Source organism: Salvelinus fontinalis, chromosome 34, assembly GCF_029448725.1.
Source record: "Salvelinus fontinalis isolate EN_2023a chromosome 34, ASM2944872v1, whole genome shotgun sequence".
NCBI lineage: Eukaryota > Metazoa > Chordata > Actinopteri > Salmoniformes > Salmonidae > Salvelinus > Salvelinus fontinalis.
Genome location: NC_074698.1, coordinates 38,705,400 through 38,712,585, shown reverse-complemented (window position 1 = coordinate 38,712,585; position 7,186 = coordinate 38,705,400).

Below are 7,186 nucleotides of genomic sequence, written 5' to 3'. Positions count from 1 at the left end.
CTCCTGACATGAACTGAAGCCACAACGTCTCATGTGCCCTCTCATCCACTGCCACATTGAATGTTTCCCTTCCAAGCACAGTGAGTACCCCTATCAATTTTCTCTCATTACTGTATGTAAAGTCAATCGCATACACATTCACATTATTACACATCAAAGATTTTACTCCTTGCTTGGACCAACTCATTCTTAGCTCTTGTCTAACTGTGTAGTGTCTTGTGTTATTGTTTTTTATCTTCCCAGTAAAATCCTGTCCTGCACTGGTCAAGCCTCTGAACACCTCAACTCATGCCACATACCCTCTTTCAATCACTGCTGTGATCCCTTTCCAACACTGTGTGTAGCTCTCTCATTCCCTGTAATATTGTACTATAAATGTTTTTATTAAATGCTTTAGGTTAAAAATAATTAATCATTGATGATTTTTGAAACACACTTTGTGGTCTCCACGTGTTACGCGCCTACACCATGGGTCTCCCATCTTCCTCAATTTCAAATCAAATCAAAGTTTATTTGTCACTTGCGCTGTATACAACAGGTGTAGACCTTAGTGAAATGCTTACTTACAGGCTCTAACCAATAGTTCGAGAGAGAAAAAAACAATTTTTAGGGCCTTCCTCTGACACCGCCTGGTGTAGAGGTCCTGGATGGCAGGCAGTTTAGCCCCAGTGATGCACTGGGCCGTACGCATTACCCTCTGAAGTGCCTTGCGGTCGGAGGCCGCAAGGCCCTAAAAATTGTCAAAGACCCCAGCCACCCCAGTCATAGACTGTTCTCTCTACTACCGCATGGCAAGCGGTACCGGAGTGCCAAGTCTAGGACCAAAAGGCTTCTCAACAGTTTTTACCCCCAAGCCATAAGACTCCTGAACAGGTAACCAAATGGTTACCCGGACTATTTGCATTGTGTGCCCCCCCCCCCCCCCCCCCCCCCTCTCTTTTACGCTGTTGCTACTCTCTGTTTATCATATATGCATAGTCACTTTAACTATACATTCATGTACATACTACCTCAATTGGCCCGACAAACCAGTGCTCCGGCACATTGGCTAACCGGGCTATCTGCATTGTGTCCCACCACCCGCCAACCCCTCTTTTACACTACTGCTACTCTCTGTTTATAATATATGCATAGTCACTTTAACCATGTCTACATGTACATACTACCTCAATCAGCCTGACTAACCGGTGTCTGTATGTAGCCTCGCTACTTTTATAGCCCCGCTACTGTATGTAGCCTGTCTTTTTACTGTTTTATTTCTTTACTTACCTATTGTTCACCTAACACCTTTTTTTCACTATTGGTTTGAGCCTGTAAGTAAGCATTTCACTGTACAGTCTACACCTGTTGTATTCGGCGCACGTGACAACCTTTGATTTGATTCGTTTTGGCTTTTTCAAGAGAGGCTTTATTACTGCCACATTTCGTGAGTTTGGTACACATCCGGTGGATAGAGAGACGTTTATTATGTTCAACATAGCAGGGCCAAGTACAGGAAGCAGCTCTTTCAGTAGTTTAGTTGGAATAGGGTCCAGTATGCAGCTTGAAGGTTTAGAGGCCAAAATTAATTTCATTGTTTCAAGAGATATAGTATTTAAAAAGTTGAGTGTTTCTCTTGATCCTTGGTCCTGGCAGAGTTGTGCAGACTCAGGACAACTGAGCTTTGGAGGAATACATAGATTTAAAGAGGAGTCCGTAATTTGCTTTCTAATGATCATGATCTTTTCGTCAAGAAGTTCATGAATTTATCACTGCTGAAGTGAAAGCAATCCTCTCTTGGGGAATGCTGCTTTTAAGTTAGCTTTGCGACAGTGTCAAAAATAAATTTGGGATTGTTCTTATTTTCCTCAATTAAGTTGGAAAAATAGGATGATCGAGCAGCAGTGAGGGCTCTTCGATACTGCACGGTGCTGTCTTTCCAAGCTAGTCGGAAGACTTCCAGTTTGGTGAACCGCCATTTCCATTCCAATTTTCTGGAAGCTTGCTTCAGAGCTCAGATATTTTCTGTATACCAGGGAGCTAGTTTCTTATGACAAATGTTTTTAGGGGTTTGACTGCATCTAGGGTATTACGCAAGGTTAAATTGAGTTGGTCAGTTAGGTGGTTAACTGATTTTTGTACTCTGACGTCCTTGGGAAGGTGGAGGGAGTCTGGAAGGGCATCTAGGAATCTTTGGGTTGTCCGAGAATTTATAGCACGGCTTTTGATGATCTTTGGTTGGGTTCTGAGCAGATTAATTGTTGCGATTGCAAACGTAATAAAATGGTGGTCAGATAGTCCAGGATTATGAGGAAAAACATTAAGATCCACAACATTTATTCTTACGGGACAAAACTAAGTCCAGATTATGACTGTGGCAGTGAGTAGGTCGGGAGACATGTTGGACAAAACCCACTGAGTCGATGATGGCTCCGAAAGCCTTTTGGAGTGGGTCTGTGGACTTTTCCATGTGAATATTAAAGTCACCAAAAATGTGAATATTATCTTCCATGACTACAAGGTCCGATAGGAATTCAGGGAACTCAGTGAGGATGCTGTATATGGCCTAGGAGGCCTGTAAACAGTAGCTATAAAAAGTGATTGAGTAGGCTGCATAGATTTCATGACTAGAAGCTCAAAAGACGAAAATGCAGTCTTTTTTTTGTAAATTGAAACTAGCTATCATAAATGTTAGCAACACCTCTGTTAGTAAAACGTTTACTGTTGACAGGAGAACAAGAGGAGACAATAGGACGAGGTGGATAATTTTATAATAAGGCCGTTTAATTACATGTAAAGATATCTTAGTAAAATCTTGCAGCAAGGCTCTTTCAGTCTGACTCCTAGTGAATCGTCCGGCAAAGAGACAGTTTCCAGAATTGTTCAGTACTATACAGACAACAAGCAAAGTAGGTAGATCTGCGAGTCCGGCCTTCCGATTGGTCGATCTGGGTCTTGGGTAGTCCTGATCAGGCCTGGTGTCCACGTTCCATTGGTTCCTGAGAGTTCTTTGTCCTGAGGTCCAACCATGGGTTGGGTGTGTCTATGGTTGTCATGGGGGAGGGGAATTGTGGGTGCCGTGTATATGTCCTATGTGTCCAGCATATGTCCAAGAGAAAGAGGGGGTGTGTATGTTGTGTCAACTTATAGGTAATGTTGAGAAGTTGTTAAAACAAGTTACCAATATCTAATACAATTTCTTACACCTCCGCCTTTGCGGGATGCGTGGGGGATATGGTCACTAGTGTAACCAGGAGGTGAGGCCTCAATTAACACAGGAAATTCATCAGGCTTTAGCCATGTTTCAGTCAGGCCAATCACATCAAGATTATGATCAGTGATTAGTTCATTGACTATAACTGCCTTGGAAGTGAGGTATCTAACATTAAGTATCTCTGTTTTGAGATGTGAGGTATCACAATCTCTTTCAATGATGACAGGAATGGAGGAGGTCTTCATTCCAGTGAGATTGCTAAGGAGAACACCGACATGTTTAGTTTTGCCCAAACTAGATCGAGGCACAGACACTGTCACCATTGGGATAGCTGAGCTGACTACACTGACTGTGCTAGTGGCAGACTCCACTAAGTTTGCAGGCTGGCTATCTCATTGTGGAGCTAGGGGAGTTAGAGCCCTGTCTATGTTCGTAGATAAGATGAGAGCACCCCTCCAGCTAGGATGGAGACTGTCACTCCTCAGCAGGCCAGGCTTGGTCCTGTTTGTGGGTGAGTCCCAGAAAGAGTGCCAATTATCTACAAATTCTATCTTTTGGGAGGAGCAGAAAACAGTTTTCAACCAGCGATTGAGTTGTGAGACTCTGCTGTAGAGCTCATCACTCCCTCTAACTGGGAGGGGGCCAGAGACAATTACTCGATGCCGACACATCTTTCTAGCTGATTTACACGCTGAAGCTATGTTGCGCTTGGTGACCTCTGACTTGTTCATCCTAACATCGTTGGTGCCGACATGGATAACAATATCTCTTACTCTCTCACTCGCCAGTTTTAGCTTTAGCCAGCACCATCTTCAGATTAGCCTTAACGTCGGTAGCCCTGCCCCCTGGTAAACAGTGTATGATCGTTTTATGATCCGTTTTAAGTCTTATACTGCGGGTAATGGAGTCACCAATGACTAGTGTTTTCAATTTGTCAGAGCTAATGGTGGGAAGCTTCGGCGTCTCAGACGAGAGGAGGAGAGACCAGAGAAGGCTTGGCCTCTGACTCCGACCCATTGCTTAATGGGGAGAACAGGTTGAAAGTTTCTGTCTGCTGAATGAGCGACACCGGTTGAGCATTCCTACAGTATTTTCTTCCAGAAGCCATGAGAAAATTGTCCGGCTGCGGGGACTGTGCGAGGGGATTTATACTACGATCTGTACTTATTGGTGGCACAGACTCTGTTTTAGCCTTTCCTACACTTAAATTACCCCTGCCTAATGATTGCGTCTGAAGCTGGGCTTGCAGCACAGCTATCCTCGTCATAAGGCGATCGTTCTCCTGTATATTATGAGTACAGTGACTGTAATTAGAAGGCATAATGTTAATGTTACTACTTAGCTTCGGCTGGTGGAGGTCTTGATGAACCACGATAAAGAGTCCGGGGTGAAAAAGTTGAATAAAAAAAGTTGAGCGAGGGGAGAAAATTGAAATATAAAACGATAATTTAAAAGTAAAAAACGTTAAGTTTGCAGGTAGCAAAGTAAGGTTAGCAACAAACCGCACAGCAGCACGTAAACAAGTCTACAAGTTGTGACCGGAAATGACAGCAAACAAAAATGTGTTTGGATGGAAGCTTCCATCCACCGGTTGGAAGTTTCTGTCGGCTGAATGAGCGACACCGGTTGAGCATTCCTACAGCATTTCCTTCCATAGCGAAGCACCTGAGTGAGCTGGGTGCGCAATTACGAAGGTACTTTCCCGAAATGGACGACACAAACAACTGGATTCGTTATCCCTTTCATGCCCTTCCTCCAGTCCACTTACAGATATCTGAACAAGGGAGCCTCATTGAAATTGCAACAATTGCAACAAGCGGTTCTGTGAAAATGTACTTTAATCAGAAGCCACTGCCAGATTTCTGGATTGGGCTGCACTCAGAGTATCCTGCCTTGGCAAATTGAGCTGTTAAGACACTGATGCCCTTTGCAACCACGTACCTATGTGAGAGTGGATTCTCGGCCCTCACTAGCATGAAACCTAAATACATGCACAGACTGTGTGTGGAAAATTATTTAAGACTGAGACTCTCTCTAATACAACCAAACATTGCCGAGTTATGTGCATCCTTTCAAGCATACCCTTCTCATTAACCTGTGGTGATGAACAAATAAGGTTTTATATGTAAGATGGCTAAATAAAGAGCAAAATGTTTTATTATTATTGGTGCCCTGGTCCTATAAGAGCTCTTTGTCACAATCCGGCTCATAGGAAGTGACAAACTCACACTCATTCTTATTAATAAATGTATCGTATACTGTGTGTTTGGCAGGCTACAATGATGAGAGTGTGCTAACCCTGGTGATAGAGGGGATATGCAGCTGGGGGTGGAATGTTTGAAGGGTTACGGAACTATAAAAGTTTGGGAACCACTGCTCTACACTATTTCTTGCCACATAAACTGAAATTAGGTGAACTATTACAGCGATTTCTGCATATTGCACCTTTAAACATTATATTTTCACATACTTTCACATACTGTTGTCAAAACAGAAATTAGTATGACATCCAGGCATGTAAAGTATACTCTAATTTCCTAAATGTTGTATACTATAAAATAAACAAATATTGCGTACTCAAATGGCAAACTATACTGAAGAAAAATATAAATGCAACATGCAGCAATTTCTAAGATTTTACTGAGTTCCAGTTCATAGAAGGAAATCAGTCAATTGAAATATGAATTAGCCCTAATCTATGAATTTCACATGACTGGGCAGGGGTGCAGCCATAGGTGTGCCAGGGAGAGCATGGGCTCACCCACTTGGGAGCCAGTCCCAGCCAATCGAAATGAGTTTTTCCCCACAAAAGGGCTTTATTACAGACAGAAATAGTCCTCAGCACCCCCCCCCTCCCCCTCATCAGATGATCCCGCAGCCAAATTGTACTGCCAAAATAAGGCAGCTTATGGTAGAGTAATCAACATTCAATTCTCTGGCAACAGCTCTGTTGGACATTTCTGCAGTCAGCATGCCAATTGCATGCTCCCTCAAATCTTTAGACATCTGTGGCATGGTATTGTGTGACAAAACTGCACATTTTAGAGTGGTAATTTATTCTCCCCAGCAGAAGGTGCACCTGTGTAATTATTATGGGGTTGAAACAGCTTCTTGATATGACATACCTGTCAGGTGGATGGATTATCTTGGCAAAGGAGAATAGCTCACCAACAGGGAGGTAAAGACGTGTGCTCAGAATTTGACCAGGGACTGTAGTGATGCCTCTGGCACTGAGATGCAGTGCCCTAGACCGATGCGCCACTCGGGAGCCCAGGGATGTAAACACATTTGTGCTCAGATTGAGAAAAATAAGCTTTTTCTGCGTATGGAACATTTCCGGCATCTTTTACTTCAGCTCATGAAACATGGGACCAACACTTTACATGTTGCGTTTATATTTTTGTTCAGTATATTTAGGATGCAAGTATGGGTATTCAGACACGTTCTATTATTTTTATTTAAGGGATGTGGGGAGGGGGGCAAACTCCAACCTTGAGGGGGGTTAGGGTTAAAATGTGTCAGAGGTCTCTTCTGTCAACAAACATTTATTTGTAAAACTGTAGCAAATGGAACACTATGTACTTGCCACTTCAACATTTATTAACAAATGCAATGCTTGAGTCATGAAGTCCTTTGGAAAGAAAACATTAGCCAACTAAAAGCAGGCATAATGTGCTGAAGTCCATTCTATAATTTTGCTTACTGAATGTTTGAAACCTGATAAATGAAAACATTTGAACAACATTAGCGAGATAAAACAATCTTACAGATCACATCAACAACCTATGGCTGAGTGATATGGCCAAAATATATATTATTATATAAATTCTAAATTTGCTGTATAGGTTGTGGCCACATACATTCAAATTGATTTCAGTGGGTGCTTTTCCATTTGGATTATTTTATACTGTTCAATTAAACTTCAACCAGAAGTTGATCTCATTTGAGATCATTCCCACACTGCCACATAGTGCTGCACTATATAGGTGAAAA